The sequence below is a fragment of the Bos taurus genome, chromosome 11 (assembly GCF_002263795.3).
Source record: "Bos taurus isolate L1 Dominette 01449 registration number 42190680 breed Hereford chromosome 11, ARS-UCD2.0, whole genome shotgun sequence".
NCBI lineage: Eukaryota > Metazoa > Chordata > Mammalia > Artiodactyla > Bovidae > Bos > Bos taurus.
Window position 1 is genome coordinate 76,318,961 of NC_037338.1, and position 17,186 is coordinate 76,336,146.

Consider the following 17,186-nt stretch of genomic DNA (forward strand, 5'->3'; position numbering starts at 1 on the left):
AAACTATGATTTTTAAAATGATACCTATTTGGGAACTAAAGTTTGATATTTTTTGGAGGGGAATGTAAATAGATTTTTCAGTCATTGTAAGAATCATGGCACATTTAAGTTTGTAGATTTGGCAGTGTTTTTTCTTTTTTATTGTATTCTTTACTTTTGGAAGCCCCAGCCTCAGGACTGCCTGACTTTTAGCATTCTCCCACTATCCCTTCAGGATCTCATTGTCTCAGATGATTTCTTTCGCTTACCTCTTTCCTTTCCCAAGCTCTACCCAAGGTCATACTCTCATCTAGCTGTCACAAAGGATAGGATCCAATAAATTATTTTGCCATACAATATAAATGATCAATAAACTGAAAGCCATTACCACAGATTCCCCCATATACACACAAAAGCATAGCTGGTCTTATATTATATTCAAAACTTTAGTTAATGTTAGTATGACAGAGAAGTCCCATATTGCAAAAGAAAATTTCTAGCAATAACTTAGCTGGGCTAATTTCACTCCTCCTATGAGAAGCTACCACCAGGAGAGCCAACCTTCAGCTACAATGTGATTTCCCTACAGGGACACTGTCACAGCATCTCCAGTTATTCACTCTTAGTTCTCAGAGTATTGGTTACCTTGTTTTGTACAGAAATGATGATCAAACAAGCATGAGAGCTAAATATGAAGACTCCAATGGACGTTTTCCCCTTGTTTTGAGTGATGGTCAACACCAAAGGCAGAGCACCTCTAAGTACCAATGGGGATGGAAAGGTTTCTGTGGAGTCAGTTGAAACACTGATCATTTTCAGTTCACTTTATCTTACATGGTTATTGGTATAAATCAATTTTCCTGAAAATAAAAATGTGGAAACAAACTAGGAATAGTTTGTGCAGGTTTTCCAGATTGTTGCATAAATGATCAGGAGCAGTCTGGCACTGTTTCTTTACAGCAGTCACTGAATTTTACCATTGACAATAGATACCTGCCTGCTACTTTTAAGCCATTTTAATTTTGGCTTCACTTCATAGGGTATCGATAATTAATTGCATCAGCTCTACTACTTTAATAAAATTGGTCATCCACAAAGCAAATATGTATTGCTTAATTTTCAGTTTGAGAGTTGATAACCACTGAAAATTAATCATCCATAGAAAGGGAACTAAGCAGCACTTCTAATCTCTGAAAAGATTGCCAGTCCATTAGAGTTATGTGCTATAATCAATTCACATATAACTGTATAATTTATAAGCTCCAAATTAGATCAGCTATCTATTAGACCTAATAAAAATGGAAATGTATTAATCAGATTAGAAAAATAAAGGAGAAAATTAGCAGGGAATGGGATGCAATACCCCTGGGAAAAAAAAAAAAAACAAAGGTGTGAAAATTGAATGGGTTAACCTGGTTTCCCCTGTATGCAGCAATATACTTTTATAGATAATTCTCTGTAGTTTATATATAAAAGTTTAAAAGAAGGTTCTTCTGGGAAACTCTATGGAAGCTAATAGGCCTAAACAAAAAGTTCTTCATATCATGTATTACTTCCAAGAGAATATAACGTTTATTGAGCACATGTTACATGCCAGGTACGGTGCTAGGCCTGTAGGATGTAGGCATGCCTTTTGTGATTAATATTCTTATTGAGCTCACTTCCTAAGTTATAGACATTATTAACTATCTTTTTCCTAGATATCCAGATCAAAGAAACTGTACATTTTAGCTAATGTTTCAAAACCATAAATATTTGACATTCAGTAAAGTGACCTGTCTCTTGAGAAACCTGTATGCAGGTCAGGAAGCAACAGTTAGAACTGGACATGGAACGACAGACTGGTTCCAAATAGGAAAAGGAGTATGTCAAGGCTGTATATTGTCACCCTGCTTATTTAACTTCTATTCAGAGTACATCATGAGAAACACTGGGCTGGAAGAAGCACAAGCTGGAATCAAGATTGCCAGGAGAAATATCAATAACCTCAGATATGCAGATGACACCACCCTTATGGCAGAAAGTGAAGAGGAACTCAAAAGCCTCTTGATGAAAGTGAAAGAGGAGAGTGAAAAAGTTGGCTTAAAGCTCAACATTCAGAAAACGAAGATCATGGCATCCGGTCCCATCACTTCATGGGAAATAGATGGGGAAACAGTGGAAACATTGTCAGACTATTTTGGGGGGCTCCAAAATCACTGCAGATGGTGATTGCAGCCATCAAATTAAAAGACGCTTACTCCTTGGAAGGAAAGTTATGACCAACCTAGATAGCATATTAAAAAGCAGAGACATTACTTTGCCAACAAAGGTCCATCTAGTCAAGGCTATGGTTTTTCCAGTGGTTATATATGGATGTGACAGTTGGACTGTGAAGAAGGCTGAGCACTGAGGAATTGATGCTTTTGAACTGTGGTGTTGGAGAAGACTCTTGAGAGTCCCTTGGACTGCAAGGAGATCCAACCAGTCCATCCTAAAGGAGATCAGTCCTAGGTGTTCATTGGAAGAACTGATGTTGAAACTGAAACTTCAATACTTTGGCTACCTCATGTGAAGAGTTGACTCATTGGAAAAGACCCTGGTGCTAGAAAGGATTGGGGGCAGGAGGAGGAGGGGACAACAAAGGATGAGATGGCTGGATGGCATCACTGACTCGATGGACATGAGTTTGAGTGAACTCCGGGAGTTGGTGATGGACAGGGAGGCCTGGCGTACTGCGGTTCATGGGGTCATGGAGAGTCAGACATGACTGAGCAACTGAACTGAACTGAAAGTTGTAATGCCCATTAAGGAATCTGGTTTCACATTTACACTACATTCCTTCATTACCTCATCTTGCTCCTTTACTCACTATCCTAGCTTGAGCCAAGCTCCTACTGAACCACCAGAAGCAGCAGTCACTGGGACCAAAGATCACCAACTTCATGAAAAAGTCAGGGTAGAAATGGAATTGCTTTCTTTAAATTAAAAAAAAAAAAATTCTGTAAAGAATCACATTTTCATGTTTTTCAGCATTGCTAGTTTTCTCCCAAGTGAAAGAGTTTCCTACCTAAAAGAAAGTGAAACAAGCAAGTAATAAAATGTCTTAGACATATAAGTAGCCATTACTTACATATTTGGAACTTCACAGTATCTAATGAAAATACCCATAGGGGTTTTAGTTCATCACATATTTGTTGGTTTTTTCACTCAAAATTTGAATATCCCTGTCTTCTAGTTCCAAAGGGAACTGGAAATATGTCTATAAAAGGAAATTTCATGTATATAATATCCTCTGCTTAACTCAGTTAACCAGGCATGAGTTTGTATGTGCCTGAAAGACATACAACTTAATCTAAATCTGTGGGGCAAACAACTAATGTATTCCAGCATGGCAACATTGACAACTCTGCCTCAGTATTAAACAGTCATTTATATAATTTTTCTTTAAAATTTAAAAAACAAAAACTGAAACTTTGGGTCTTCAAAAAACAGTGTAAGGAAAATGAAAACACAAACTATTGATTGAGAAAAATATTTGCCAAACAACATAACCTACTAAAGGATTTCTATATAGAATTTATAAAGAACTTTCAAAACAATAAGAGACACGTGCAGTACAACATAAATGGTCAACGGATTTGAATAGACACCTCACAGAAGATAATATAAAAAAGGCAATACAGGGTGCTGAATATAAATGCTGATTATCGTTAGTCACCAGGGAAATTAATTTCAAACCAGAATGAGATATCATTACACATTGATGAAAATGGCTGGGAAGATAAAACAAGAAACAAAGCAAATAAAATCCAACCTGATACACAATAATCATATGATCCATGATCCAGTCATCTTACTCCCAAGTTTCTAACACAAGCTAAATGAAAAGTTAGGTTTATACACATATGTATATGTTTATGGTGGCTTTATCCATAATCAATTCAACTGCAAACAACACAAATATTCTTCAACCGTTGGATGAATAAGTACTCTGTGGTATGCCCATACAAATGGCTACTACTGATACATGCAACAAAAATGATTGTTCTCAAGCAAACTGTACTAAGTGCATAGTGCACTATGCTGCATATTCTATGATTCTATTTATATAATATTCTGCAGGGCAATTATTGCATGCTTAACGCTCAGTGTGAGGGAAGAGACTGACTACAACCTGTAGAAATTTTCTTAGGAAATAGTACTGATTCTAGGGGAGAATATTCTGATTCTAAGGGAGAATCTATCCTTATGCTTTTGTCCAAACTCACAACTGTACATTTGAGTTATGCTTCAATAAAATGAAATACATAATATAAAATAACTGAAATCAGGATTAATCAACTTTAAATGATAATGGGTTCAAAATAAGGCACATGTTCTGAATTTTTCTTTTACAAATTAATAACTGATTTAAATGCACTTATTAGAGATTGGATGAATTAAATGTACAGTGTTTTTTTTTTAACAAGATAGGTTATACAAAAATTATTTTTTCTGTTGGAGTTTAGCAGCAAGATACCAAGGTTTAACTTAATTTATATTTGTCTTATCTCATATAGAATATTGCTTTTAAATACTCTGGTATTTAAATACTCTACTTTTAAATACTGTGGACTATCACATAGACATACAACCATTTCCTCTCCTCCAATTTACATTTCATGTTGTAGATGAACTTCTACTCCTCTATTTCCATTAAGACTCCTCTCATATTTACCCTGGACCTCTCAAGTATTCAATGCAATAAGATTATTTCAAACTTCATCATAAGATATCTCAAGGCATTCAGTACTGTTGACAATTTTATCCTATATAGGACAATAAATATGTCTTGAATTTTGACACATCTTCTACTGGATTCCCATTCTAACTCTGTGGCTACTCCTCTGTTCTCTTTTATTGCCTTTTTCTTTTGTAAATGAATTAACATTTGCTGTCTCTCTATTCCTGCTCACTTTTCAGTTAATACATTCTTCTTGGATAAGGCCATCTCCTACCATACCTTCAACAACTCTTGATATACTTATGACTTCAGCCCAATCCATAGTGGCCCCCCAGTATCAGTATGTTGAGGTGCAGGCTTATATTTATTTTAAATTCTCTCATCATTATCCTGCAGCACAGTGAATTCCAGCCATCTTTCAGTTTACTCAATGAAGTCATCTCTGCAAACATTTTCAGCAGTGTTTCTTAGCCAAAGTCTTCTGCTTTCCTCCCAAGTAAGGATAAGGTTGGCCATTTGGGCACAATTTCTGAATAATAGAGCCTTGGGAGTAATAGTGTAATTTCATTAGATAACCTTGAACTAGAGGAACATGGGACCATTTATACTTGAGATAACATCTCTCTCTCTCTCTATTTCTCCTGGCTAGTATAGTAACCTGGATGTTTCCTCTTAGTTGGAAATTACCGCATATGAAATAACTTGCAATATTTGCCTCGGTATAATTAGGCCTTAGGGCAAAGACATTTTATTCTCTTTGGTTCTTGTACTATTTATTGTTCCTTTTCTCTGGGTCTTTCACCAACATCAATGGAGGTTTGATAGAACAAGAAATGTATTGCACAAAAATATAAATATTTGAGAAACAAAGATCCATACACAGAGAAAGATACTCATCTAGATCATTATATTAATGGAAAAAGAGGGTTTGGGGTTAGGATATGTGTCTCTGGGATTTTAAGCTAACTAGAAGACCGAGGAAAGTGTTCACCTGTATAAGATTTTGGCCTTGGGCTTGCCAATGTCAAGGGAATGACAATGAAAATAGACTAGCTGCCCTAGATGCTGTTTGGTTTTCCACCTTGATGAACTCTCTTATTTCCCCTTAATGAAACTGATAAGTTCTAAAACAATATGAAAACACACAACATAAAATATCAAACACACAAGTACCCACCAGCCAGAAAGAAGAAATGTTAATATTTCATTGCTTCTGCTTCAGATTTCATTTTATTTTTTTTTCAAATGAAAGGTATATGACATTACGAAAGTCGGTAAAGTCCTTTTTGTTCTCCATTGAAATCATATTATCTTATCTCATTTTCCCAGAGATAAATATTGTGTATGCCTTCCTGTTCATGATTTTTATTATTTTGTCACTAAATCCATAGGTATTGCTTGCATTGTTGATTTAAATATATATATAAATGCTATTAGTGTATGTGTTATTTCAGAAGTTTTTTTACTCAGTATTGGTTTTTTATATCTATCCATGTTTACATATATTAATATAGTTTTGTTGCTATAAGAGTTGAGTGAATGCACAGTAATTTGTTATTCCCTTAACTAAGGACACCACTGGAATGGATATATTCATGCATATCATCTGTGGCAAATATATACAAGAGTTTCTCTTGGGCATGTATTTAAAATTAGCATTGCTGAGTCACAAATTATATACCTCAGTATATCCAGATATTTACAAGTTGCCCTCTTACATGTTTTACCATTTTATTCACCTACCAGTAGTGAATAATTTTTATTTTTTTTGTCCTTGTAGAATCTTAGTGGAATGAGATTTTTGTTTTTTTCGTATTTGGGGCCTCTAAGGTGGTGCTAGTGGTAAGAATCCTCCTGCCAATTCAGGAGCCTTAAGAGATGTGGGTTTAATTCCTGGGTGGGAAGATCCCCTGGAGGAGGAAATGACAACCCATTCTGGTATTCTTGCCTGAAAAATCTCATGGACAGAGGACCTGGAGGGCTGCAGTTCACAGGATCGCAAAAGAGCTGGACATGACTTAGCGACTAAGCAACAATATATTTTCCTTGATAATTAAAGACGAGTGTTTCTTTATGTAGTGATTTTCCTTTGGTGTTTATTCTTTTGTGATTGCTTATTATTTTTGTCTATTTAAAATACAGTAACAAAAGTTATTAAGGAAAACGTATGCTGAGATCTGTTTTTATATAACTTATAAATCATGACTAAGAACTGAGGCCACCTGTGTCAGCAGGTCTGTGGGATTTATGCCATCAAATTCTTGCCCAAGAAGATAAGCCTGTAAACCAATAAATATTTCACTATTTGCTTCAGGAAATTCTTCCATACTAATACTTATAGGTACAGAGTTTGCTCATCTGGGCAAATGGTTTCCCTGCAAAATATTAGATTGTTCATCTGGGTAAAAATTAGTTTTGTCAAACAACTATTTATCATGACTCACTTCAAAATCATTATCTCTCTATGTCTACCAAAATTATGTCACAAAATTCTCTCAAAACCAAGCAGCTCTGTACTTTGAAAGAACAACCTTAAATCACTTGAACCCAAACTCTAAAACCTCAGTTCAGTTCAGTCATTCAGTCACATCCGATTCTTTGCAACCCCATGGACCGCAGCACGCCAGGCCTCCCTGTCCATCACCAACTCCCGGGGTTTACTCAAATTCATGTCCATTGAGTTGGTAATGCCATCCAACCATCTCATCCTCTGTCATCCCCTTCTCCTTCCGCCCTCAACTTTTCCCATCATCAGGGTCTTTGCAAATGAGTCAGTTCTTCTCATCAGGTGGCCAAAGTATTGGAGTTTCAGCTTCAACATCAGTCCTTCCAATGAACACCCAGGACTGGTTTCCTCCAGGATGGACTGATTGGATCTCCTTGCAGTCCAAGGGACTCTCAAGAGTCTTCTCCAACACCACAGTTCAAAAGCATCAATTCTTCGGTGCTCAGCTTTCTTTATAGTCCAACTCTCATATCTATACATGACTACTGGATAAACCATAGCCTTGACTAGACAGACCTTTGTTGGCAAAGTAATATCTCTGCTTTTGAATATGCTGTCTAGGTTGGTCATAACTTTTTTTCCAAGGAATAAGTGTCTTGTAATTTCATGGCTGCACTCACCATCTGCAGTGATTTTGGAGCCCCCCAAAATAAAGTCAGCCACTGTTTCCCCATCTATTTGCCATAGAGTGATGGGACTGGATGCCATGATCTTAGTTTTCTAAATTTGAGCTTTAAGCCAACTTTCTCACTGTCCTCTTTCACTTTTATCAAGAGGCTCTTTAGTTCTTTTTCACTTTCTGCCATAGGATTGATGTCATCTGCATATCTGAGGTTATTGATATTTGTCCTGGCAATCTTGATTCTAGCTTGTGCTTCATCCAGCCTAGCATTCCTCATGATGTACTCTGCACATAAGTTAAATAAACAGGGTGACAATATACAGCCTTGATGTACTCATCTTCCTAGTCTGTTGTTCCATGTCCGGTTCTAACTGTTGCTTCCTGACCTGCATACAGGTTTCTCAAGAGGCAGGTCAGGTGGTCTGGTATTCCCATCTCTTTCAGAATTTTCCACAGTTTATTGTGATCCACACAGTCAAATGCTTTGGCATAGTCAGTAAAGCAGAAATAGATGTTTTTCTGGAACTCTCTTGCTTTTTCGATGATCCAGCAGATGTTGGCAACTTGATCTCTGGTTCCTCTGCCCTTTCTAAAACTAGCTTGAAGATCTTGAAGTTCACGATTCATGTATTGTTGAAGCCTGTCTTGGAGAATTTTGAGGATTACTTTACTAGTGTGTGAGATGAGTACAATTGTGCATAAGTATCCTTTCTTTTTATTTTTTATTTTTTTTGTTAATTTTACCCTTTAAACTATGGTTGACTCAAAATAGTGTGTTAGTTTCATGTGTACAGCTTTATGTTGTTTCCTATTATATGTTATTAGAAGATATTGAGTATAGTTTGATGTGCTCTACAGTAAATCCTGATATTTATCTATTTTACATATAGTGATATGTATCTATTAATCACCTGCTCCTATTTATCCCTCTCCTTGCCCTTTTTGGGCTTCCCTTGTGGCTCAGAGGTTAAAGCGTCTGCCTCCAATGTGGGAGACCCGGGTTCGATCCCTGGGTTGGGAAGATCCCCTGGAGAAGGAAATGGTAACCCATTCCAGTATTCTTGCCTGGAGAATCCCGTGGACACCGGGTCGCAAAGAGTCGGACACGACTGAGTGACTTCACTTTCCCCTTTTCCCTTTGGTAACCATAAGTTTGTTTTATATATCTGTGAGTCTGTTTATGTTTTGTAAATAAGTTGATTTGTATTTTATTTGGCTTCCACATACATATAAGTGATATCATATAATATTTATCTTTCTCTGCTGATTTACTACACTTAGTATAAACTCTAGGTCTATCCATGTTGCTGAAATTGGTAGTAGTTCATTCTTTTTATGGCTGAGTAATATTTCACTATATATATGTATATATATGTATTATATATATATATATGTTATTTGTGTGGTGAAGAGTTATATCTATAGAAATAAGCTTTTAACACTTTGTCAAAAGGTCTAGATTGTTACAATTTTTGTTTGCATAAAAAATCAATTTCTGAAACAGATGATTAGACTTTCTTCCTGTATTTAATATTCTTTTTTAATTTATACTTTAATTCTGTAATTTTGCTTTATTATTTTTACATACATAGGTCATTAAATTTCACAATGGTTTTCTTCTCAGTGAAAGGTAGTTTTAGTAACATAGAGTTTCTCTCTTTATAACCATCAATACTTTTACTTTGAACTTTTTTCTGATATGAATGTTTTTATACCAGCTTACTTTTTAGTAAAATTTCCCTTTTATATATTCTCCTGTCCCTCAATATTGAACTTTTATGTTCATTTTCTCCTAAAATTAGCACTTTAAGCAGTTTATCTGGATTACAAATATATATACACACATATATTTTACTGAATGCAAATGAGTAGCTATATATTTCCTTTACATTTGTAACATTTCTACTATATTTGTGCTCTTCATGACTTTATTTCATGTTTTTATGATAGGACATCCTTAAAATTAGACTTGCTTCTTACAGTTAATGGTTTTCTCTTATTTTCTGCCTTCTGGGGATTGATTTTGTTTTTGTTACATTTATTTCTGCCTTTTCTATTGATTGCTTTTTATTATTCATTTTTATTTTACTTGTCTGGAAAGCATAGATTTTATTTCTGCTATTTTAGTGCCTAACATTCATGTTAAGCTTGTTAAGTTCTTTGTATGTCTTACAGTTAAAGAAATAAAATAATAAAATGGCATGGAAAAGGATATTGTTAATGTTAAACAACCAAATTGGGTACAAAGAAACTCCATTTCAGAACCAATAAATAAATATAAACCACAACACAAAGAATAGACACAATTGAAAAGTGAATCTATATTTTAAATAAAAAGAATGCAGAACACAAAAGCAAAGTACTCAAGATAATTAGAAATAAAATAACAGCTAGAGAAGACAGAAATTTGAAATTAAATACAAGGACAATTGATTTATTTTAATTAGAGAACACAATAAATGCAAAGAAAACAAAAAAAGTTGGGTATAATTTCATGACATGAATAAGGAATTGAATACAGGCGTAAAAGACATTGTTCTTATGTTCATAGGATGCATTGTTGAAAGACAAGGGAAGATTAATAGAATCATAATGAGTAACTATGTTTGTAATTATAAGAGGATAAATTTCTGTAAATAAGATATAAGGATATGTATATAATGGGAAGACTCAGTCAACATTGATATTTAGGGAAAAACTTCCTGAGGTCTGAAGGAGTAAATGGTAACTTATTGAAGCAAAGAGGAACAACACCCCAAAGTATTAATAACATGTGTGAAGACTTCAATTGAGAAAAACATGGGGTGTTTCAGGAAATGAAAAGAATTGTATTATTATGGGCTGAATTGTGTCTCCTTCTCCAAGCTCAAATTTTGAAGCCCTGATGCCCATTATCTCCATATGTTGACTGCATTTGGAGATAAGGTCTTCAAAGAGATAATTAAGTTAAAATGAAACCATTAGGTTAGGCCATAATCTAATCTAATTTCATGTTCTTACATGAAGAGAAAATTTACACTCACAAAGATAGATCAGGGATCTATATGCATGAGAAGAAAGACTGTGAAGACATCATGAGAGTCCAAAAGAAAGGCCTTGGGAGAAATCAAACCTGCCAACACTTTGAGCTTGGACTTCTAGCCTCCAGAACTGTGATAAAAGGCATATCTGTATTTTAAGCCATTTAGTCTGAGGTATTTTGCCTGACAGTGCTGGTAAACTAATACATGCATGTAGGTGGAGCTGAGAGAGTTAAGGGGGGAGAATGCAGCAAGATGAAATGGACATGAAACAAGGCTTGACCCTGCAGATTTTATAAACTATGTGAAGGGTGATTTTCTCTAAGTAGAATGGGAAGCAACAAAGGCGTTTAGAGAACGGCTATGACATAATCAGATCTACGTTTACAAGATCAATCTAACTACTTTATAGGAAATAAATATGGAAACAGGCCAGACTGGAGGGAAACACAGTGAGAAGTGCTTTTCAGTGGTCTAGGCAAAAGATGAAAGTTGCATTGGACCAAATGTTTGAGCCCCTTCCCTCCCACAGTTCTTGGGTTGAAACCTAATCTCTAATGCAATAGTATTTGGAGATGGGGCCTTTGGAAGGTAATGGGTTGTGATGGTAAGGCCCTCATGATTGGAATAAGATAAAAGGAGACAGGAGAGAACTTGATGCTTCTGTCTCTCTCCATCATGTTTGGATACAGCAAGAAGGTGGCAGTCTATAAGTCAGGAAGATTGTCCTCACCAGCACCTAATTGGCTGGCACCTTGACCTTGATGTTTTCAGCCTCAGGACTGTGAGAAATGCATTTCTGTTGTTTAAGCTAAATTAGTCTCTGGTATTCATTAGAGTAGAGCAAGGTGGATAAACCAAAGGCAATTTACACTGTAATTTAATCTCCTAATCTGCCACATACCATGCTTAATATTTTATACTTCTGTCTTCTCATGGAAGTGTCCCTGCTTCCATTATGACACTAAAACATAGAACAAGAGTTTAATTCTTTACATATATGTTTATTAGCATCAAACTCTGTGTGTTCTTGTGGTAAGAATGTTATCTGATTTGTCTTGTTTTTTTGGAGAAGTGTATGTCATCTGATGTACTCAACAATGACTTGCTGCATAAATGAATAAGCAAAGGAATTGATGAGTTATCTTTCCAGAACATTCTGTAATGTGGCTATTGTATTTTTCTGAGCTCCTCTCATCTCCGTTGTCATCCTTGTGGTCTGCCTGGGGATGACCTAAAGAAATGTAGGAACATCATCCATCTCCCTGCCAGAAACAAGTCAGATCTGTCACCTTCTTTATTTGATTCTCAAAAAAATCCTCCTACATTTTGCTTTGATTTATCCATTTAATCTGCTCTTTCTATCTCTCTAGGTTCTATGAATCATGTGTTTTCTAACTTCTGGCTTGGCTTGGAAAATTGGTTAGCCTCTTTGCTGATACCTTGTATTTGGGGTTTGGACCATGGGTTATGATCGATTTACCACATATGAGTATTTGCATTTTGCATTCATCCTTTGATGTTTCTTTGTTTTTCTTTGTAGCTGGGTTTGCTCTAATGTAAGTAGGATTAGCATTCAAATACGTCTATCTGAATTCTCATGCGGTCTTCCTGATTCTTTACTTGAAACTTGCCTCACTGAGGCACACTTGCCTTTCATGTAGGAAAATAGGTGGGTGAATAAAGTGGTTATTGTGGAGACTCTCATTGATGATTTTAGGTATCCTTGTCATTGATATCCTCAAATAGGATAAACAGTCATGTGGTCGTCCTGTGAACATTTGGGTGCTTCTGGCTTGTACAAGTTGAGGCAGAAATAAATCCTGTGAGCCATTTAGCTTTGGTGGAAATGTTTTATTGTATCCTGCAGATTGGGGGGAAAAAAGGTATTATTTCTAAACGACATATCTGGATTCACTGTGTTTCCTGAAAAGGATTTAGGAAAAGGAGCTAGGGAAACTTTGACTATGCGAATTTCAGTCATTCATTTATATACTGCACTTATTATGGACAATTCTGTGCTAAAGCTATCCTAGTCACTTGGCATAATAGCATGAATAAGACACAGTATCTGTATGCATGGGGATGTTTAGTCTTGTGGGAGATACAGAAGCATTAAAATCATTGTAATGTATTGTGTCACTTCCATGATGGAGGTATGCAGATGGAGCTGTCAACATGCCCCCAGGCTCTACTTATTTCCTTATGCTGAACTGGCCTGGAGCATGTCAGAAGTCTGATCATTCTTGGCCCTTTGGACTTGGAAACAAAAGATTTTTGACCTGACCTAACATTAATCATTTTGAGAGGTAACTTAGTAAAAGTTTAGGTTTCACACGCAGAATAATGAACAGAAGTGGAGAAGGAATTATAAAATAGAAGTGTCTCAGTGTTAATTTTACCACCCACCCACCTGCCCACCCCCAAGAGAAGTGAATATTTCAAAACTGGAAGACGAGAGCTATACCCAAAGGTCGTAGTGGGAAACCTAGTGATTCTCGTTTTAGCATTTAAGACTAACTGGCATATGTTCCTGGCAATCTCATTGCATAAATTAGGTTTTAAATAAATGAAGTAGGAAACATGTTCAGAAAATGAGGACATTCAAATTTAGAATTTCAAAATTGAGCATCATTTTTTTTGACCCCTAAACAAGTTGCCTGTCTGTTTATAGAGCGTGCTTTAATGTGTCCGGTGTACAGCCTGAGAGATAAATGGTTGGGGAAAGTAACTCAGGCTGTACAGTGAAAGTGAAGAGAGAAAGAGGAGGACATATTTGGAAGAGTCAATAGAGAGATAAACACTAGGGGAATTTTGATGGAATGAACTTTCTACTTTCTATGGAATTTAAGCACAAAACAATGTCAGTATGGTTTCCATGGCTTGCAAGAGGAGACACAATGAAGCCAATAAGGGTTGATGAGAGAAATACTTGAACCTGTGAGTAAATGTAATTAGAAGACGGCTCCCAGGCTCCTTTCTTTCCAGAGAGGTAAGGGACCTACTTCATAGGTGCTCCATCAGCAATACTATTAAATGCTACTATTTATTGAGCTCTGACAATGAGCTAGGGATTATCCTGAGCTCTCCCACGTATTAAGTCATTTAGTTTTTCCAGCAACTCCAGGAGTGGGGCTAATCTTTCTCCCTTTTAGATGAGGAAACAGAATAAATAACCACGTTGAAGTCACATGAGCTTTCCAGGTGGCACTAGTGGTAAAGAATGCTCCTGCCAATGCAGGAGATGCAAGAGATGAGGGTTTGATACCTGGGTCAGGAAGATCCCCTGGAGAAGGGAATGGTAACCAAGTCTAGTATTCTTGCCTGTAAAATCTCATGAACAGAGGAGCCAGGTAGGCTACAGTCCATGGGGTTGCAAAGAGTCAGACATAACTGGGAGCACAAAGTCACATAGTTGAAAAGCGGACAGCCAGGATTTAGTCCAAGGAAGCCCAGCTGCAGAGCTCATGACATGAAGGATCTGTGATACTTAGATGAAAAGTGTGCTCATGGAAATCACATAGTTAGATCTTGGCTCACTTTTGGGAGACTGTGTCTACATGTGAAGTTCAGAAATCCACTAGCCACAACTGGATGTTTTGTCTCTCAGCTCCAGATTCATCCTTTAGTACTTACTCTGTATAATGGATTAAACCTCTCTCCTTAATGGGGAGTGTGACGTGAAGCTTTGTCAGGAGACAGCAGTGAGGGGCATTTTGTGAGAAGGGGACTTCTCTTCTGGGTTCTGAGGGGTGTGTTTCCTTCTGCCTGCACAACGGGTCTGTGGTGTGAGTGTGCCTGGGAGTCCTAGCTCTGCCCCAGCCAACACACCCGGAGCACAGGACCTTAGAAACCCCCCAGCCCCAGCCAGGCACTCACTTTCTCACAGTTCTCTGGCTCTGTTCCCTGTCTGTCTGCTCACTGATGTTGGCTCACATATGACTTGGAGGTTATTGTTTGTACTTGCTCAGCAATGGTGATCAATTGTGCGAACTAATCAACTTCTCGACGACTAGGTAGTCTGCAACTCATAATAGACGACTCGTTCTTCAGTGGGGTCTGAACCCTGACCTTGGAGAGGCATCTCCCTTCCAATTTTATCTTTCCTTGCACATCTACCATCAGTCCTAGGGTATCCTTCAAAGTTCTCATTGCATTTTCACAGTTACTTGGTAATCAGAGTTTAATATTCTTTATATCAAGCTACCCCTGTTTAAAATTACAGTGAGGTTTCTCTTTTCCAATTGGACCTGAACTGATATAGAAGCTGAGCTGCCTGAGCACTGTGGAGTACCGTGACAGCCAGGGAATGCACATGAAACAGCGTATTTCTCAGTCAGTGGAGGAATGGGAGATAAAATGATGGAAGAAGATCTGTCAGATTGTGTATATGTGAGTGTGTCTGTGCGTGCCTGTCTAAGGTTTAAAGTTGAGAGTAGAATTTATACTTAGGTATTCTAATGATGAATTTTTGTCCTGGGAGGAGGAGAATGAGGAACCAATTTCCCATGTGTTAGACAATATTTCCTATCTAAATGCCAGATTGAGCAACTCAAGGACACAAAGTGAATCGGAATCCCTCCTTTGAAAGATTCAAGTCTGTAAATCAGTGACTAGATTACACTTTGTGATGCCTTTTGAAATTTACAAGAAAGATAATGTGTGTAACAGTCTTCAAAAATTGACTAATTCAAGTATAATTCAGAACAATTTACTAATGTGCTGTGATTTATAAAGAGGCTTCGTTTTGCTCAAGAAGTTCCAAATGGAATGCATGAGAGAGAATAGCTGAATAGAAATGGCTCTTACAGCTTATGAAACAGATGGGCTATCTTATGAAAAATGCTGTGACCAGGGCATTCAGAGTTGACACACATTGCTCTTTCAAGGTGACAGCGTCCAGGCTGTGCGAAGCATGTTTGGTTCTTGTGCAGCACCCTCTTCCTGGGATCTGAAATGTGTCCCTTTGCACAGGCAACAGGGGTGATGTGTCAGGCAGAGCAAACAGCACAGCTTTTATATCACGAAAATTGTCGTGAAGCAAATGGTGTATTCAAATACAGCAATCATCTCAGCATTTTTGTTTTCTTTTCCCCTACGTATACATTTCACCTTCCGTACTACTGAACTATAATGAGGAAAATTCCAGATATTACAGTAGGTTGAATTGTGGAATTGCTAATATTTGACAGTTTCTTGACCAATAAAGAGATCCATTTTATATGATTCAATTTGATACCACTTTACCTAGGAAGGTTTCAGTACATTGTTCAAAAGATAGTTATTTTAAAATATGGTTGAAATACCATTGTCACATCAAAACATACAGCACTTGCTTAAATAAAATCAAATACTTAATTGGTGTTCAAATTACCTTGAATTTCTATCTTTTCTAATTGTTTTATGTGTAATTTTCCTTTCTTGTCTGGTCCCAGTCAAGTTTTGATAGCAGGGTCAGGTTGGCCTCATGAAATGAGTTCTGAAGTGTTCTCTCAACTTCTGTTTTATAAAAGAGTTTGCATAAGCTTGGTGTCATTTGTAATTTAAATGCTTGATAGATTTTCCTAGTAAAGCCATCTGGGCCTGGAGTTTTCTTTTTGGGAAAGTTTTAGGTTACAAATGCAATTTCTTTCAAAAGATGTAGGGTACTCATATTTTCTGTTTCTGAAATGTGAAACGTGCTGCCGTCAGTCATGTCCAACTCTGTGACCCCATGTACTTCCTATTTCTATCTGTGGCCAATTTCATGAACTCTTGTTTTTTTGAGGAGTTTTTCCATTGTAGGTGGTTGATTTCATTGGTATGAAGCTATTCATGATATTCATTTATTTCATTTTTAGATAAATTTGTAAGATCAGAACTGATTATTATAGACTGTAGTTTAATTCTGTTGTCAGAAAATAAACTCTGAGTTATTTCAATCTTTTAAAAGTAATGAGACTTGTTTTCTAGTCTGGCACACGATCTTTTTTTGGTGTACTATCCACATCCACTTTAACAGAATGTGTTTAAAATTGTCAGATGCAATATTGCATAAATGTTAATTAAATCAAGATAACTTCTATTGCTATTCAAATATTCTTTTTGTCATTGAATTTTTTGTCTACTTGTCTATCAATTACTAACAAAAGGAGTGTTGAAATCTCTAGCTATGTTTATTTCTCGCTTTAGGATTTTTTTCCTTTACATATTTTAAAGATCTGTCATTAGATATATATTTATTTTTATTCAGTATTCTAATGTGTCTTGACAAAATTAGCCTTCTATGCTTATGAAATGCCTCTCTTTACTTCAAGTGATACTTTTTGTCTTAAAAGGATGATATTATTAGAGCTACTCCACTTTCTTAAGCTT